The sequence below is a fragment of the Macaca fascicularis genome, chromosome 2, assembly GCF_037993035.2.
Source record: "Macaca fascicularis isolate 582-1 chromosome 2, T2T-MFA8v1.1".
Lineage (NCBI taxonomy): Eukaryota > Metazoa > Chordata > Mammalia > Primates > Cercopithecidae > Macaca > Macaca fascicularis.
Window position 1 is genome coordinate 102,815,104 of NC_088376.1, and position 20,361 is coordinate 102,835,464.

At 36.4% G+C, this 20,361-nt stretch overlaps 1 protein-coding gene across 5 annotated transcripts in view; it reads left to right on the forward strand.

Moving 5' to 3' along the window:
- Positions 1 to 20,361, forward strand: part of MYRIP (myosin VIIA and Rab interacting protein) — a 417,675-nt gene that overhangs the window by 116,573 nt on the left and 280,741 nt on the right. The gene's annotated exons all lie outside the window — the stretch shown is intronic.

Sequence of the window (20,361 nt, forward strand, 5' to 3'; positions counted from 1 at the left end):
TGTATGTCTTCTTTTGAAAAGTGTCTATTCATGTCCTTTGCCTACCTTTTGATGGGGTTATTTGTTTTATGCTTGTTGAATTGTTTAAGATTCTGGATATTACACCTTTGTCAGATGCATAGTTTACAAATATTTTCTCCCATTCTGTGGGTTGGTTGTTTACTCTGTTGATGGTTTCTTTTGCTGTACAAAAACTCTTTAGTTTAATTAGGTTCTACTTGTCAATTTTTGTTTTTGTTGCAATTGCTTTTGAGGACTTAGTCATAAATTTCTTGCCAAGGTCGATGTCCAGAATGGTGTTTCCCAGGTTTTCTTCTAGGACTTTCATAGTTTGAGGTCTTACATTTAAATATTTAATCCATCTTGAGTTAATTTTTATATATGGTTAAAGGTAGGGATCCAGTTTCGTTCTTCTGCATATGGCCAGGCAGCTATTCCAGCAACATGTATTAAATAGGGAGTCCTGTCCTCATTGCTTATTTTTGCCAACTTTATCAGAGATCAGATGGTTTTAGGTGTGAGGCTGTATGTCTGAGTTTTCTATTCTGTTCTGTTGGTCTTATGTGTCTGTTTTTGTACCAGCACCATGCTGTTTTGGTTATTGTTGCCTAGCTGTATAGTTCAAAATTGGGTAATGTGATGCCTTTGTTCTTTTTGCTTAGGAACACTTTGGCTATTTGGGCTCTTTTTGGTTCCATAATAATTTTATAATACTTTTTTCTAATTCTGTTAAAACTGATGTTGGTAGTTTGATAGGAGTAGTGTTGAGTCTGTAGATTGCTTTCAGCAGTATGGCCATTTTAACAATGTTAATTCTTCCAGTCTATGAACATGGAATGTTGTTTCATTTGTTTATGTTATCTGTAGTTTCTTTCAGCAGGGTTGTGTAGTTCTCCTTGAGATATCTTTCACCTCCTTGGTTGGAAATAATCCTAGGTGTGTGTTTGTGTGTCTCTATTGTAAATGTGATTGCTTTCTTGATTTGGCTCCCAGCTTTAACAATATTGGTGTGCAGAAATGCTACTGATTTTTGTGCATTGATTTTGTATCCTGAAACTTTACTGAAATTATTTATCAGGTCTAGGATCCTTTTGGCAGATATTTTAGGATTTTTTACGTATAGAATCATTGTGAGTGAAGAAAGATAATTTGGCTTTGTCTTTTCCTATGTGGATACCTTGTATTTCTTTCTCTTGCCTGATTGCTCTGGCTAGGGCTTCTAGTACTATGTTGAATAGGACTGATGAGAGAATGGGCATCGTTGCTTGTTCCTATTCTTAAGGGGAATGCATCCAGCTTTTTTCTCTTCAGTATGATGTTGACTGTGTTGGATAAATTCCTGGAAATGCACAACCTCCCAAAATGGAATCAGGGAAGAAATTGAAACTCTGAACAGAGCAATATCAAGTTCCAAAATTGAATCAATCATAAAATCCTACCAACCAAAAAAATCCCTGAAACAGATGAATTCACAGTCAAATTCTACCAGACATACAGAGAAGAGCTGGTACCATACTGAAACTATTCCAAAAAACCAAGGAGGAGGAACTTCTCCCTAACTCATTCTACAAAGTCAGAATCACCCTGATATCAAAACCTGGCAAAGACACAGCAAAAAAAGAAAACTACAGGCCAGTCTCCCTGATGTACATAGATGTGAACATCCTCAACAGAATACTATTAAACCCAGCAGCGCATCAAAAATTTAATTTACCACAATCATGTAGGCTTTATTTATGGAATGCACGGTTGATTCAACATACATAAATCAATAAATGTGATTCACCACATAAACAGAATTAAAAACAAAAACCATATGATCATCTCAATAGACGTAGAGAAAGCATTCGATAAAATCCAACATCTCTTTATGAGAAAAACCCTCAACAAATTAGGCATTGAAGGCACATACCTAAAAATAATAAGACCTGTATATACATATAAATTTGACAACTTAGATAAATTTAGAGAATTTCAGTTTCTTGAAAGTATAAGGTACCATAGCTCACTCAATATAAAATAGATCATTTAAATAGCCTTATAACTATTAAAGAAATTGAAAAATTAGCCACTGTCCCCAAAAATAAATCTCCAGATCCAGTGGCTTCACTGGAAAATTCTAACAAACGGATAAAGAAGAATTAAAACCAATTTACATAATCCTGCAGAAAATTTAGGAGGAGGGACTACTTCTCAATTTATTTGATAAAGCTAGTATTACCCTGATGCCAAAGAAACAAAGACAGTACAAAAAAAGATAAAGGGAGAAAATTACAAACCAACATGTCTCCTGAGTATAGATGCAAAAATCTTGTACAAAATATTAACAAAATCTAGCAATATATAAAAAGAGTTATACACTATGTGCAAGTGAGGTTTATTTCAGGGATGCAAAGCTGGTTCAGTTTTAAAAAAACAATCAATGTAATTCACCTTATTGAAAGAGTAAAAAAGAAAAATTACATAATCATATCAACCAATGAAGAAAAAGCATTTGACAAAATTCAACATACGTTCCTAATAAAAATTATCAAAAAAATAAGAATAGAGGTAACTTCCTCAACTTGACAAAGAGCATGTACAAAAAACCTACAGCTACCACTATACTTATTGGTGGAGGACTGAATGCTTCCCCCTCAAGATCAGGAACATGCCAAGGATGTCACTTTCTCCACTCTTAATCTGCTTGATACTAGAAGTTCTAGATTATGCAATAGATGAGAAAAGGAAATAAAATGCATATAGTTTGGAAAGTGCGATGCAAACTACTCTTATTTGCAGAGCTACTCTTATTTGCAGAAGTCATGATAGTCTACATGGAAAATCCCAAGGAATCACCAGAAAACCTCCAGAATTAAAAGCAAATTTAGTTTTAGATCCAAGATAAACCTACAAAAATTAATTTGTGTGTGTGTGTGTGTGTGTGTGTGTGTGTACACTAGAAACAAACATGGACACGTATGGATCCTGTGATAAATTGTATCAAGTTAAAATATATGGACACAGGGATACTGTGATAAATTGTGTCAAATTAAAATATGATATTGCTTAGAGTCACTCAAAAACAAATGAAATATTTAGATGCAAATCTGGCAAAACAGATACCAGACTTATAAGATCTAAATAAATGGAGAAACATACAGTGTTCATGGATTGGAAGACTCAATATATGAAAGATCTCAATTCTACCCAAATTGATATGTAAAATATAATGCAATTCCTATCAAAATCCTAGCAAGAAATCTTAGATATCAACAAGATTGTTCTAAAATTTTTAGCAAGATGTAAAGGAATTAGATAGCTAAAACAATTTTGAAAAAGAATAAAGTGCAACAAATTTTGAAAAAGAATAAAGTGCAAAGAATAAAGTGTACTGGGTCTAGTACATTTCAAGACATTGTATATCTACAGTAATCACAACTGTGGTATTGGCCGAGTGATGGATACATAAATCAATGGAACATAATAGAATCCAGAAATAGGCCCATACAAATATTCCAAAATATATTTTCAATTGAACTATAATTTACATAGCACAAAAGTCACCCTTTTAAAGTGTAAAATTCAGTGGTTTTTAGTATATTCACAAGGTTGTGCAACTATCACCTCTGTCTAATTTTAGAGAAGTTTCATCGCTTCAAAAAGAAGCCCCATTCTCTCAACCTCTAGCAATCACTAATATACTTTTTTCCCCTATGGATTTGACTATTCTGGACACTTTATGTGTCCAGATGGAATCATGCAATGTGTTGCCTTTTGTGTTGAGCTTTTTCAACTTGGCATGTTTTCAAGGTTCATCCATGTTAAGCGTGTATCAGTATTTCATCCACTTTTATGGAAGAATAATATTTTCATGTTTTTGTTTGTTTACCCATTCATCAGTTGATTACTTGAGTTGTTTCCACTTTGGCTATTATAAATAATGCTGTTGTGAACATTCATTAACAAGTTTTTGTGCAGAAATATGTTTCACCTCTCTTGGGTATATACCTAAGAGTGGAATTGCTAGTTTATGTAGTACTTCTGTTTAACCTTTTGAGAAATTGCCGAACTGTTTTCTGAAAAGGCTGTATCATTTTACATTCCCACCAGCAATGTATGAGGGTTCCAGTTTCTTCACATCCTCATCAATACTCATTATTACCTGTCTTTTTTAGCATAGCCATCCTAGCCATCCACAAATATCATTGTGGTTTTGATTTTTATTTTCTTGATGGTTAATGATGTTGAACATCTTTCCACAGGCTTATTGGCCATTTGTGTATCTTCTTTAGAGAAATGTCTATTCAAATCCTCTACCCATTTTTATTTGGGTTACTTATCTTTTTACTACTAAGTTGTAAGCATTCCTTATATATTATGAATATAGTTCACTTACTATATATGTGATTTGTGAATATTTTCTCCCATTCTCTGGATCGTGTTTTTACTTTATTAATAATATCCTTTGAAGCAGAAAAATATTTAATTTTAATTTATCTATTTTTGTCTGGTTGCTTATACTTGAGTTATCATTTCTAAGAAACCATTGCCTAATCCAAGGTTGTAAAGATTTACACCTATATTTTCCTCTAGGAATTTGATACATTTATCTCTTAAATTGAAGTCTTTGGTGAATTTTGATTTAATTGTTGTATATGAAGTAAAATAGGACTCCAACTTCATTCTTTTGCATGTGGATGTCCAGTTGTCTCAGCACCATTTATTGAAAAGACTACTGTTTCCTCATTTAATTGTCTTGGTATCCTTGTCTGTAACCAATTTGCCATAAACTTAATGGCTTATTTCTGGATTTCATTCCATTACATTGAGCTATGTTTATCCTAAGGCAGTACAAGAATGTTTTGGTTATTCTAACTTTGTAGTAAGTTTTGAAATTGTGATGTGGGGTCCTCTAGCTTAGTTTTCATCTTTTAAGATTATTTTGGCCATTCTTGCCTTTGTATTTCCTTATGAATTTTAGGATAAGCTTATACATTTATGCAAAAATCATTAACAAAAGAACAAAAACAGCTGGAATTTTGATGGGGATCGTATTGAATCTGTAGATCAGTTTGGAGAGTACTGCCATTTTATTATTGACTAATAAGTCATTTAATCCACAAACATGGGATATCTTTCCATTTATCTGCATCTTTAGTTTATTTCAATAATGTTTGTAGTTTTCCATGTACAAATCTTGTAATTTTTTGTTAAATTTATACTCAAGTATTTTTTTCTTTCAATGATATTGTAAATAGAATTTTTAAAGTTTCCATTTTGGATTGTTCACTGTTAGTATATATAAAGACAATTGTTTTTTATATTGATCTTTTACTGCAAACTTCCTGAATTCATTTATTCTAATAATTTTTTATGGACTCCTTAGGATTTTCAGTATACTAGATCATGTCATCTTTGCATAGAGATAGTTTTACTTCTTCTCTTAATTCCTTTTTTTCCTTCTTCTTGCCTGTCTAGAATCTCCAGTACAATACTGAATAGAAATGATGAGAGATCCTTGTATTGTTTTTGATCTTAGGGGGAAAGCATTCAGTCTTTATTCATGAACTGTGATTTTAACAGTGAGTTTTTCATATATAACTTCTATCAGGTTGAGAAAGTTCCTTTGTAGTCTTAGTTTGTGCTTTTATTATGAAAGGGTGTTGGATTTTGTCAAATAATTTTTCTGCATTTATTAACATGACTACATGGTTTTTCTTTAGTCCATTAATATAGTGTACAATTCAGATAGACTTTTAGATGTTATACCAATTTTGCATTCCTGGAATAAATCCTAACTGGTTATGGTATTTGATCATTTTTATATGTTGCTGTATTTGATTTTCTAATATTCTGTTGAGGATTTTTGCATCTATACTCATAAGGAATATTGGTCTGTACTTTTCTTGTGATATCTTTATCTGGTTTTGGTATCAGGTTACTGCTGCCCCATAGAATTAGTTATAACTTATGTCCCTGAGTTGCATAGTCCTGTAATATTTACTAGGTTGTGTTTCATAGCCTTTATTCTGTTTATGGCCCCATGCTGGTCCTCATTAGCCCTCCATTGAAAGCCAGGCATTCCAGAAGAATGTGTCACAAGATAGGATTGTGGTTTCTAGCCCTGGAATAACCATTCCAAAACTCTTGTCTTACCTGCTGATGGAGAGAGCAGTAGGATACTGTATAAGGAGGCTTGCACCAATGTTTAAAGAGCCATCATAGAAAAGGACAAGAGTTTGGAAGATGCCTCCAAAATGGAAACTGGTCACTCTATCAGTCAGTCCTGTACCCACAAAATGAGTCTTTTTTTTTTTTGAAATGGAGTCTCACTCTGTCACCCAGGCTGGAGTGCAGTGGTGCGATCTCGGCTCACTACAAGCTCCGCCTCCCAGGTTCACGCCATTCTTCTGCCTCAACCTCCCGAGTAGCTGGGACTACAGGTGCCTGCCGCCATGCCTGGCTAAATTTTTGTTTTTGTTTTTGTTTTAGTACAGACAGGGTTTCACTTTGTTAGCCAGGATGGTCTCGATCTCCTGACCTCATGATCTGCCCGCCTAGGCCTCCCAACACAAAATGAGTCTTATCTCTCCCTTTCAGTGTTCATTGACCTGGTCTGTGCTGAGCCAGAAGTGGTCAGAGAGATCCATCGTCAAGAATTGTGAGAGTTCATTCAGTCTTACCTGCACTCTTGTAGCCTAATAGCATTGAGGCTGCTCTCCACCTTTAGGGTATATGTCTTAGACCTTGGTAGTGCCTAGTGTCAGAGGCCAGGAGCCTCACTTCTCAGAGATGTGCTTAAACTTTTCTTGGAGCACTGGCACACCCTCTGAATTAGATATTTTAAAGTAATCATAATTTTCATATAATGTTTAAAGTTATATTTGCATTAAGTATTGTTAATTCTAATAATGAGTAAGCCAGAATTTAAATGAGAACAGAATACATAGCATTTCTAGGACTGCTCTAGAATAAGGTCCTCTGACAATCTAGACGAATTTAGATGCAGCAAAATGGGCAAAAGTCTCATGCATTCTGATCTTTCTGATTTCTTTTTTTTTTTTTTTTTTTTTTGAGACGGAGTCTCGCGCTGTCGCCCAGGCTGGAGTACAGTGGCGTGATCTCGGCTCACTGTAAGCTCCGCCTCCCAGGTTCACACCATTCTCCTGCCTCAGCCTCCTGAGTAGCTGGGACTACAGGCGCCCGTCACCGCGCCCCGCTAATTTTTTGAATTTTTAGTAGAGACGGGGTTTCACCGTGGTCTCGATCTCCTGACCTTGTGATCCGCCCACCTCGGCCTCCCAAAGTGCTGGGATTACAGGCGTGAGCCACCACGCCCGGCCTCCTGATTTCTTATTTATTAACCCATCATTGCAAAGTTTGTAGCTAAGCATTAAGAACCTTTTCGTGCAGGGATTGGCAAGATATATACTCATGGGCCAAATCTGGACCACCACCTGTTTTTGTAAATAAACATTTATTGGAACACAGCCGCTCCACTTCTTTATGTTTTATCTATGGCTGCTTCAGTGCTACAAAAGCAGAGTTGAGTAGTTTAAATAGAGACTGGCCCAAAAAGCCAAAATATTTACTATCTGGAATTTTACAGAAAATGTTTGCCAACATCTGTTTTAGAATCACAAAATCACTCAAAATATTTCTTTGCTAAATCACATTTCAAAAGTTGCCCTGTAGGTTTATGCTTTCATATGTCCTTGTCACTGGAAAATTCCTCATCACATGGTTATGTTCTGCATTTCACTGTCTAAAACTTTGAGGAGAAACTCTGAGAAGAAGCCACCCAATTCCGAATCTCATTCTATAGCAAAAGCTGTTATATAAAACTCCCATATGTCTTTACCTTTATGAATTTTAAAATGACATCTCATAAACTTGACCTTCAAGAAATATATTCAAGGTTTCAGGCAAGAAAATACCAAACTTTGCAAAATATTATTTAACTTGTTTTAAGATTAGGGAAACGGATAAGATATACTATTTTGAGAACTGCTGTGTACCAGGCATTGTGCTAGAGACTTTACAGTCATTTATTGTTGTTCTCCTTTTATATCATTTATATATTTTATAGATAAAGAAACTGAGGTTCAAGATTAAATGACTTGCCCAAAGTTACACCACTGGGTCTGTCTGGTTCTCAAAAGTAGGCTTCTTTTATTACCTCAGTTGTTCTTAAAGGAAGGCTCCTAGAAAACAACATTAGCACTGCCTGGAACTTGTTAGAAATGTGAATTCTCATGCTTTAGACCTGTTGAATCAGAAACTCTGGAGGTGGCATTCTGCAATGTGTGCTTGAGTGAGGCCTCCATAAAAGTCTGAGAAAACCTGGATTATACCATCCTATCATGCACCAGCTAATGTTGTGGTATGACAGTATTTAGTTCCTTTGTCTTCTCTGGGGAATTTTGGATGCAGTTCAACCAACATAACTTGATGCTGTGCCCATGTACTGATTCCTTGCTGCGCCTAAAAGTACAGGCTGTGGTGTTTCAGGACATCAGCACTGTCTGCAAGCCTGGAGCTAAGGAGGGCAGAAGAAGCAGATGTGATAGGCTTTGTTTTTCATGTCTACTCTCAGGACCTTTTTCTTTAAGGAGGACCCAAGATCACACTTGAGATATGGGCTTCAGAAAGCAAGATGAACAAATGCCATCCCCAGGTGACAGAGACGAGTCTGGGACCCAGGCTGGGAGCTGGAGGAGAACCCAAACCAGCATGCTATGCAAGCAGAATCTTGGCAAAACAGGCAAGAGCAACCAGCTCAGGAAAGGAGAAGAACAAGGTCCAAAGGGAACAAATAAGGGTTACCTTCCTTCTTTAGTTTTGCATGCCTTAGTATGCTGGGCTTCAGGATCTGATGAGAAACTTTAGGATGTGCACAATCTGGCTTTGGAGTCCAGCTGGGGAAGAAACAGACAGCAGCAGTGACTGAGTTATTCTTTCTAAAAATTAATGTTCTCATAGATGAGAAATGCTATCAGTATAGAGCGAGGCATCCTGACAGGAATTGAGGGTGACAGGAAAGGTTAGAATAATCTGTTTTTCAAGTGTGTTTGAAGGCTTCATCTCTTAGACTGTGGACAGATATAATTTGAAGGCAGATGGGAAGTGGACAGAGCAGATGGAAACTGCTTCCCCTCTAGCCCCACACTTTGTTTCCCTCTCGCTGATCCTATGTCTTCCTCCCATGACCTGGTGACAAATTGTTTCATTCTGTTGCCTTACATGTCAGTGACAGCTTCTCTGTCTTCACTGGAGTTGCTTTCTCAGGAATTAGCTCATATAAGAGTCCTGGGGCTGATCTGCCCCTGGCATTCAGCTTCTTCCCTGGAAACCACATACCTTGAGTTCAGGTGATGACTTTTTTGCCTCGGTGTAAACATGGACTGCACTATTGGTTTAAAATTCTTTACATGTACATCTACAGGGTTCAGGGATGGGGTAGATAAAGATAAAGTGAAAGTTGTGGGACTGGAAAGTCTCAGGTGTGGGTGTGTTCAGGTGGGGAGGGTGACTGTCAGTTTTGAAGGTCATGGAAACACTGGGGCACAAGGCAGGGGTTCTGTAAATCACGATAGTTGGTGCTCAAGGAACAATAGAATTGAAGAGTCAAGTATATTCATGAACTGGGTGGGTTATCAAAAGACAGATCAGCAATTACAAAGTCAGGAACCCTATAGCTTCAAGGAGAAGTGGATCAGGAAGTAAGGGCCATCGTTCTACAGGAAGCAACAGGGAAGCTAGAGGTCTGGCATTCCAACTGAGGACCTTGGCTCATGTTTCCGTATGGGAATTTCTTCCCATCATTACTTTGGAAATTTGTACACTCCCCCAAATCCTAAATCCCAAGAAAAATCAGTAGAAACATCATGAAAATAAGGAAAAGTATTAAAACTTTTCTGTGAGCAATATGCTTTACAGTCAATGTAGAAATGTTACTGGTTTAAAGGAAATCACCAATGTGAAGGACAAGCAGAAACAGGAAATGCTGATGCATGGAGTTGAAGGTGAAGGTCAACATTTCTAGCACTCAGGACAGGAGCACTTGGGAGAGAAATGGCCACTATTGCCATGTTATAAGTATGTGTTTCTAGCCTCCTTTGCTGCTAACATGAGTCATTTGTGCAAAAATCTACAAATATAGGTATGATATACTTTATACAAATCTTATGAGTGATGTTTTGAAACATTAAAAATTTCAGAAACAAAATAAGTTCTTAATGTGGCAGTTTCAACACCTACATCTGTGTAATACTGTTAACCTTCCTAAGAGATTCAAATATTATGTTATTCAAATTCTATTGAATAATGTTCATCCCCATTTTCCTGTGTTTGAATATTCACTATAGGCTGAAGTTCTTTGTAAATACTACTAAACCAGTATTTGTTAAAGACATTTTTAGGTATCTGTAATAATGAGTGAAGAGTATACAGATTGTTGGAAGTGTTTAAGAAATTTATGATTTTTGGGATTTCCCAAGAATTCTCAGGAATTCTGATTTCTTTCTGAATCCTCAAGATTAATATTTGTGGAGAATCCGGAAACACTAGCCTTGGCTCTAGTCCCTTCAGCAGAGGAGTCAGAACCATTGTGGGTTGTGCAGCCTCCACAGAGGAGTGATGGATTTATGTGGCTGGAAGAAACAGGAATGAGAGAAGAGACCATGAAGGCCAACTCCATGGCTTAGATGTGCACTCACAACTTGACAGCCCCAGTATCTCTAAGCAGCAAACAAGATGTGGTAGGGTGGACTTCCAGTTCTGGAATAATGATGTCTCTCTGAGAACATTTGCCTTGGCATGTGCTGAGTTGTACAGCCACATGAGCTGCGGTGAGACTCAGGGAGACACTGTCACAGAAAGAATCAGAAGGCAGAGCATGCAACTGCAGCATACAGAAATATGCTTACACTGTAATACGCGAAGACTCCCCAACACGGAGCTTGCAATTCTGGGTTCCTTCAACCTGGCAGATTCCTCCCAGGGCTCTAATTACTCTCTTGAGAACTTGTGACTTATATTTAATTTTAAAATGTATGTGTGTGTATCTCTGTTGCTCTGAAGCCAAGTTGTCATTCTCCAGGTCCTTAAATGTGAAACTCATCTGTCTTTGTGGTCTGGCTTGGTTTAGTGTTTTATGGAACTTGGTTTAACTTAGTCTTCACATTAATTGTTATCCCCAATAACAGTTAATTATTTCCATTGAAACAAAGGTTCCATGAGGTAGGTCACTGATCCAAAGTCACCCAGCTTGGCAGTGACAGCAGGCGTCCATGCCCAGATCTGCCTACCCCCCATACACTTGGCCATCATGCTCCAACCCAGGGTAAATCATTTAGTGCTTCCAGTCCAGGTCTTTTGCTGGAAGGGCCTTCAAGTGACTATGGATGGCCCATCCCCTGCCTTCCTATAGTCAGGGTGTTGTAGTCTCCCTACTAGAGATGAGCTGTCTGAGACATTAACATTATGCATGTGCCTCACACAAGGTCAAATAGTAAAATGTGAAAGAGAAAGCAGAGTCATAAGGTTTTTTTCCGTCAAACCATGTTGTTCTGTTTTTTGGCTTTTAACTTTCATCATTAAGAATGGATAGTTTAGCTTAAGGGATCAATAAATTTTGGACCAGGACATTCTGAACAACATCTCAGGCTGGGGAAAGCCTCTGGACATGGGTGCAGACACAGTCCTGCTCTTTACTCTGACCAGTCTCTATGATGTGGCCACCTGGTCCTTGTGTATTTGAGCCTGTCATCCATCAGAGAAACTGGAATTTGCCCAATAACATACAATGTGGCCTTTGTTTGGACTTGGCCTTCATTTGTTGGCCCAAATAAGAAGGGAGCTTATGAAAGGGACTCAAAGAAGAGCTACAAAATGACCAGAGGCCCAAAAGATATAATTTAATAAGAAAAATAGAAACACTAATGACAGATTAACTGCTAAATTATGACTCCTGTTGACTTTAACTTTCATAACAATAGTGAACTTGTTTAGTGGCACTAAGAGCTTTTAGTTTCCTTGACTTCTAACCAGGGAAGAATTAACACTCCATTGATACATACCATATATGATAGGTATATGCTTTTGTGGAGGAAGGACAATTTCGAACTATAGTGAATTAAATTATAGGTAGAATTATAAAGAGAGAGAAAGTAAAATTCAAATGAAAAGGAGGAGGAGAGAGAAGTAGGGATGAGAGTCCAGAGAAGCAGCTTTCAACCAGCTTTGGCTAAACTGTGATCTCCCAGGAGAAAGCAGGAAGCTTGGCATCTCCCATGAAACTAAAACTGAACATGCCTGTGTAACCAGCACACAGATCAAGAAGCGGGAGCTGTCTGAGTTTCATAAGCCACCCTGTGCTGCCTTTTAATCACTATTCACCAAGGATAATGCCAATCTTGAATTCTAGTGATGTAAATTAATTTTGCCTATTTTTGAACTTTATATAAATAGAATCATATGATATATCCTCTTTTGAGTCTAGTTTCCTTTGTTCAATCATGTTCAAAAGATTCACCCACATGTTGCATGTTGTACAGATTATTTTCTTTGCTCTATAGTATTCAATTTATTTATCTGTTCTACTGTCTGTGGGCATTTGGGTAGTTTCTAGTTTGGGTCTCTTATAGATACTTCTGCTGTAGGCATTCTATCTTCTTGTGACCCTATGGCTGCATTTCTGCTATGTATTTACCCAAAGATTGGATTGCTGAGTCACAGAGAATGCATGTATTAGGGCGGATATTGCCAAATAGTTTTCCTAAGCAGTTGTACCAGTTTACACTCCCACCAGTAGCATATGAGGGTTCTGATTATTCCATATGCTCATGAAAACTTGGTATTATCTGTTTTAATTTTATCTTTCTATTTTTTAAAATATTTTAAAACTTTTTGTAGAGACGAGGTCTCACTGTGTTGCCCAGGCTAGTCTCAAACTCCTAGCCTCAAGAGATCCTCCTGCCTCAGACTCCCAGAGTGCTGGAATTATAGGCATGCTCCACCATGCCCGGCCCTTCTGTTTTCATTTTAGCCATTCTGGTGGTTAATAGATGCTAATATGAGATGCTAAGGCATGGATGAGAAAGCTAAGGCATGGAGAGTTGCCTAACATTCTCCATCTCACAAGTGGCAAAGCAGGAGTTTGAGCCCTCTTGGCCTGGCACCAGGGCAGTGCTCTTCCCACCTTGTTATCCTCCCTTCCTCATAGAAGATGCTTCATTTCCTGAGTGATGACCCACACCGTCCAGCCCTGGCGAGTCCTCTGTCCACCAGAGTGATGGTGCAGTCAGCCTTTGTGGGTCCTTGTGTTGAGCCAACTTTAGAATGTCATTTCTGGACCTTGGGAAACCACAGGCTGCCCCTAAATCTCACTTTGGCTTCAAATTTAAACTTTGCAATCCTGTTAATGAATTTCCTAATGAGCCACAAACTCAGCTCACTTTTGGTTTATGTCCTTGTCTTCTCCAGCCAGCCTCTAAGGAATTTTGACATGAAGCAGCTCTAGAAAGAGCAGCCAGTTCAAAGCAGAGCCTTTCAGCAGGAAAACAGCCAGAGTGGGCAACACTCTCGAGTGATCCGGCCCTTTCTGTAGCTCTTGAAAAGGCTGCACATGAAGACTATGTAGCTACATGGAAAAAAAAAAGCCATGTAGTTAAAAAAAATAAAGCAGGACATAAAATATCATGATCACTGAAATTATATCTAGTAAAACACACGCATGTGCCTACCTGCATGTGTGTGTAAGTTAGAAAGCAAAAACAAAGGCCTAATAGTGGTTGTCTTAGGTTGGTAGGATAGTGGGTGGGATTTGCAGAATTTTTGTATTTGCAGAATTTTTGCAAAGTGTCCATTAGTTTTGTAAAGTAAAAAACCTAAATGTATAACTTCTAAAGAGATAATTTTTTCTTCATGTTTTTGCTGCCTATATCTAGAAAAATAACTTAGAATTGTAATTATTTTGAAGCTCTGGAATTATGTTCAAAAATTATAGAACCAAAATGTAAAGATTAATGGCAGGATAATCTGATGAAGTGAGTAGCAGCAGCCAATGTTCCAATGAGGAAGTGATTCTGAATCAATAAAATAGAATCTGTTCCAGAAGTAGAATTTAGGAGAGTATAATTTCTGGGTGTGTATAATATGTATACATCAATGAGTATGTATGTGTGCATGTGTATGTGTAGATGTACACATATGTTATTTATCTGTCTATCCTAATTCTTATTAGATACGTGTTTGTAAGATGAGTAGAGGTGCTAAAAAACTGCAAAGTAATATATGCTTAATGTTTGTATAATAGTAGATATGTTAAAGTACATATTTTTATATATGTGTGTATGTTTTAACAAACTTGAATCATACATACATACACAAATCTGCATGCAAATACACAAAATGATATCATTAGCTATTTTTGGTGCATGCATTTTGAATCATTTTTCTTTATACTTTATTGTATTTGGAGAATTTTTAATGATGAACATACGTTTGTGTTTAAATGAAAAATATCAAATGGTGCCAGGTAATTTCTGAAACTTTAAGGCCCCCCGTAAGGTGGGTAAAGATACTGGAAAGGAAAAGGAAGTGTTGTAGAAAGATAGTGCTATTTTCTATTTTCCAAAGGGATATTGGATTATATTATTCAAACCTCAATTCTTTTTGCTCTTAAGTAGCTAGTGTAGTGAAAGAATTTTGAATGTTATACTAGATCTTTGGCTAATAATGAGAGTATGTTCTTAGCTTTGTTCTCTTTTCAATGGTATGTTTTATTTTTGTAAAATCTATGGATTTCGTAAAAATTATGGATTTAATAGCTTCTATTTCTTAACAGAGAAAAATTATTTTATTTTTTAATGGTACATGATTTCTTATTGCTCAAATATTTCACTGTACTAGGTGAGACATTATTCATTGTTTGCACTTAATATTTATTAAAGCAAACAATAGAATAAAAGTGCATATGAAAGCAAATAAGCATAATTTGGTTTATTGAGATTAATTTCTTTAAAAATGCTTTCTGGTTATAAATTTATGATGATATAGAAAACTAGGAAAAGGACATAGAAGTTTAAAGAAAATAAAAATTATATCTAATTTCACACCTTAGAAATAACCACTGTAAAACATTGGTAAGTTGCCTTCTTACATATTCAGAATTTTATTACCAGTTACTACTTTTAATGGATATTTATTGAGCCCCATGGTATGCATTGCTGTACTTTGGAAAAAAAGCGAATGAAAAAGGTAAATAAATCCTGCCCCACATCATTTACTGTCTGGCTGGGGTCACTATATGTGTATGTGAGGGAGTGTACAACAGGAAGGGGAGAGAATGGAAGGTAAAGTAGAAGTACCTGGGTAATTTAAAAAGAAAAGAGGCTTATTTGGCTCATGGTTCTTCAGACTGTACAAGCATCTGCTCAGCTTCTGGTAACACCTCAGGAAGCTTTTACTAGTGAGTGAGTCAGGGAGAGAGATGTCAGGCTCTTTTAGGAACCAGCTCTCGTATGAACTAATAGAGTGAAAATTCACTCATTACTGTGGGGAGGGCACTAAGCCATTCATGAAAGAACCACCTCCATGACCCAAACACCGCCTACTGGGCCCTACCTCCAACACTGGTACTGGGCCCTACCTCCAACACTGGGAATCACATTTCAGCATGAGGTTTGGAGAGAACAAATATCCAAACTATATCAGGAGGAAATATAATATTTTAAAAAGTATATATATTACATATACACACACACATATATACACACACACACATTTTTTTACAGTAGACTGACTTTTTAAAGCAAATTGGCATTCTATATATTCTATACAGTTTTCCCTCACTTAACATTAAACAGTATCCTCTATCATTAGATATGGCAGCATTAGATTATATTATAAAATCATGTCATAGCATACATTACATCACATCACATTATACCATATCATATAGATATATATCAGTTATTCCTTGATTGCTGGATATTTGGGTTATGATTTTTGTATCATACATAATGCTACAGTGAACATCCTCATATATTATAAAATTTTATCTTCTCCAATTGATTTTCTTAAAATTTATTTCTAAAAGTAGAATTACTAGCTTACATATGGAAAATAAAACTTTTCCAGGCTACTGAGACACAGCACCAAGTTGGTTTTTACAGAGTCATGTTGGTTACCCATTCAATATTTGCTCACTGGAGAAACATTTCATGTTTGATCCTTTTGAAACTTGCTTTGACAAAATTTGTGGATAGCATCTAAGAACACACCCTGTGTTGAGTTCTTTATGGCAAGTGCTGTCTGGCAAGGGCTCTTTATTAGTTATTGTAAATTAAGCAAATAGAGCTGAGTTTTATGTACACCATAACAATGTTAGCAACTCTGTGGACTTAGTACCTCTCTGTGCATTCAGAGTTGGAAATGTGTGTTCAATGCAGGTAGGGCCACGTCACTACAGTTTCCTTTGATCCCATTGTATGTAAGGCATGGAAGGCAGACAAGGCTACCAATAACCATCTAAGAAACAATAAGCTCTTGAGACTTTGTGCCAAAATAAAAACGTTATATGAACCTTGCTGCAACCAGTATTTTATATATCTCCTAGGAAAGCACTGATCCTTCAGGTCTGACAGGTCTGATCTTTGGATTTTATAGAAACAGGAATTAGCAAATTCTCCTTCTGTTTTAGGTATGTTAATCAACAAAGACACCTAGGTTCTTTCCTTTTCTTAAACTTCATCTTTTATTGATACACAATAGATTTGTATATTTTGGGGTTACATGTGATATTTTGATACATTCATATAATGTGTAATGATCAAATCAGGGTAATTGGGATATCTGTCTCCTTAAATATTTATCTTTTATTTATGCTGGGAACATTCAATTTATTTTCTTCTCACTATTTTGGAATACACAATAGATTATTGTTAACTATAGTCACCTTATTGATCTATAGAAGACTAGATCTGTCTTTTTCTGTCTAACTATATATTTGTACCCATTAATCAACCTCTGTTCATCTCTCCCTCCACCGTCTCCTTCCCAGTTCTAGTAATTACCAGTCTATTCTCTATCTTTATGAAATTCACTTTTTAAACTCCCACGTATGATATGAGTGAGTGCATGCGACATTTATTTTCCTGTGTGTGATTTATTTCATTTAACATAATGACATCCACTTTTAAAAAATTAAATGAGATAGTTGTTTTCTCTGGAGTAGCTTCCAGTGTGGACGTGGTGATGATAAAGTAATCACATGAGCACACTTTTAATTCTGATGACCTTGACTCTTGCGTTCTCTAGACTCATCTGAGGCACCCATGACTGAGACCGGTTTCAAGAATATGAAGTGATCTTAATGATCTACAAATTTTATCTTTCTGATTTGGAAGAGCTGCATGCAGCGCATTAAACTTTTAAACCTAAGTGCTTTGATGTCTAACCATAATTTATGACAACACTCTCTTTTGTTCTGTATTTTTTAAATCCCATTTAATACTATTTAGTTCTATTTAATATTAAAATTTTATGATGACCCCATCCAATGAGGAAAAACAAATGGAAAACAACTTGCTGTTGTTCCATGTCGTTATTCTCATGCAGTGGTCCTGATTTTAGAGCAGGTTCTTAGGATTAAAGTGGAAGTGAACTTCCCTGTGCTTTGGGAGAGGACTCTGAGCTGATGATAGCTGACCCAGGGTGGGCTTGGGATATCATGACTCTGTATGTTGTGATGCCTCTGCCCTGTGCTTGAGTTTTTATTGCTTTCCTGTCTCTTTTCCATAAGTTATCCAGTAGAGGAACACTGTCCTATGAGATCAGTAAATCCCCCTCTTAATTAAATTTTCTGGTGCTTAGTCATCAAAAGCCCTGTTTAATATTTAGGCTTGTGTGAAAAAGAGCTGGAAGGGATCTCTTTTATTAGCAATAAGATACAGACCCTTGGAGCCCTATTAAATCAACTCTCATTAGACATTGATTCATAGCGCCAAGAGTTCATTAGCTTTCTGCTGCTGTTATGTTGCAGTTTGTATTTAAGCGGGCTTTGTAGAGACACTCAAACTTAATGGATTATGGACCCTGATCAATTCAATATGTCCTAAATTTGTGAAACTTTATAGCAGTAGGGTGTGCTTTGCAGTAGTCATGTGGTCTGGGAAAGAGAGAGAAACAAAGATAGTGTGAGGCATAAAACAGGGCCCATTTGACTCTTCACACTCTCATTCCACACAGGTCCACAAAACCAATCAAAAAAGAAAATCAGGATAGGAATTTGAAAGTACCATGTGGTATACTTTGGAGCTATTAAAAAATAATACTATTGTAGGCTCATATATTACTGGTTGGGTGTTTAAGCCGTTATTCCTTCTATGGAGAGCAATGTGGCTATAACTCAAAATTACAAGTGTGTGTAGCATATAACCTAGCAATTTCATCCGCAGGAATTACCCTACAGATGTACTTAACAGATTTGAAATGGTATATATTTGAGGTTATAATTGTAACATGGTTTAAAATATACACCAATACAATATTAGGAAAACATACTACAGTATATCTAGATAATGGAATACCATGTTGTTATAAAAAAAAGAATAAGGAAGTACTCTATACTGATATACAAATATCTCCAAGATATGGCAAGTGAAAATCAAGGTTCAGGACAGTTTTGTCTGTTTTGAGAGGAAAAAAGAGGAGGAGCAGGAGAAGGGGAGGGAGGGAAGGAGAGATATTCTGTATATGCACAAAATACCTCTAGAAGCATATATGTGAAACACACAACTTTGACTATGGGGAAGGAAATTGGGTAGCTGGAGGACAGAATTTAAGAGGAAAACTTTTTGTTGTAAAACTTTTAATACTTTTCTGAATTTTGAACTATGTCATTGTAAACTCTAGCCAAAACATTTGCAAATGGAAGCTACGAAACCCATGCTTGTGTGATATTGTTAGATGAAACTATGGGTTCATCAAAAGTTTATTTTTTTCTTAGACTTTAAAATAACACAACTGTATATACAATTGCAAGAAGTATTGTTGATGAGTTTCTACTTTTAATTCTAAGCAGGGTACCAAGAGAAATATTCATTTTACACTTTCTGTCTATCACTATATGACCCTGAAACTCTCTCTCTATACACACACACACACACACACACACACACACATACACATATATATATATATATATAGACTTCATTAAAACATTACTAGAATTTAATCCTTCTGCTTTTGTGGGATAGAATGTTGATAAAATATTTATTTTTGTATTAGTTTCCTAAGATCTTGACTGGGAAATGTGGAAAGAGTGTCAGAGATGATTTTGTTGAGCCCTGTTTCACCCAAGAGGAAGGACAGCCCAGGGAAATTAAGCCACATGCTTAAGGTTCACAGATAGTCAGGTGTGCTCAGCTGGTTTTATGTTTTATTTGGTTACCTTAAGAATATATCTTTGGCTGGGCACAGTGGGTCATGCCTGTAATCCCAACACTTTGGGAGGCCGAGCTGGGCAGATCACTTGAGCCCAGGAGTTCAAGACTAGCCTGGCCAACATGGTGAAACACCGTCTCTACTAAAAATACAAAAAAAAAAAAAGAAAAAAGAAAAGCAAAAAGCTGTGCATGATGGCGTATGCCTGTAATCTCATGAGGAGTCTAAGACAGGAGAATCACTTGAACCTGGGAGGCAGAGGTTGCAGTGAGCTGAGATCATACCACTGCACTCCAGCCTGGATGATAGAGCAAGACTCCATCTCAAAAAAAAAAAAAAAAAAAAAAAAAAAAGAATATATCTTTGACACAAGAGATCACAATTGAATTTAACTTCACCCCAAATGCCTCTTAATAGGAATGTTATCAAGCCAGAAGCAGTCGGGAAAGTGCCTTCCAGTCTGTAACCCAAAGGAATTCTCAGATCTTCAAGAACTTAGAGTTACTTAAAATATTTAGTCAATTAAAAAGTTAATCAAAAGAGAGATAGCAGGTTAAAGGAAAATGAAATTAAAATAAGTGGTAAGTAAGGAAAGCTTTAAAATTTGAGTTAATTTTTAAAAATGTTAATTGTTCTTATGATTGTATAACTTAATATGATGTCAAAAATAGTTCTTAAATTATAAAAAGTACTAATATTCTGAGTATAAAGGCTATGATTCTTTATTTGGTAGGGGAGAAGAGGAAAAGGAAAAATTCCATAGGCATATCTTTAGATACTGTTTTATTCTCTATGGTGATTGAGAAAATAGGATTAAGTGGTTTAAAAATATGCAGGTAATTGCCAAAAAAAAAAAAAAAAGTCGAGACTACATATTACTTCTGAATAACCAAAAAAAATAGAACAAAGATCTAAGAAAACTTTGATCCC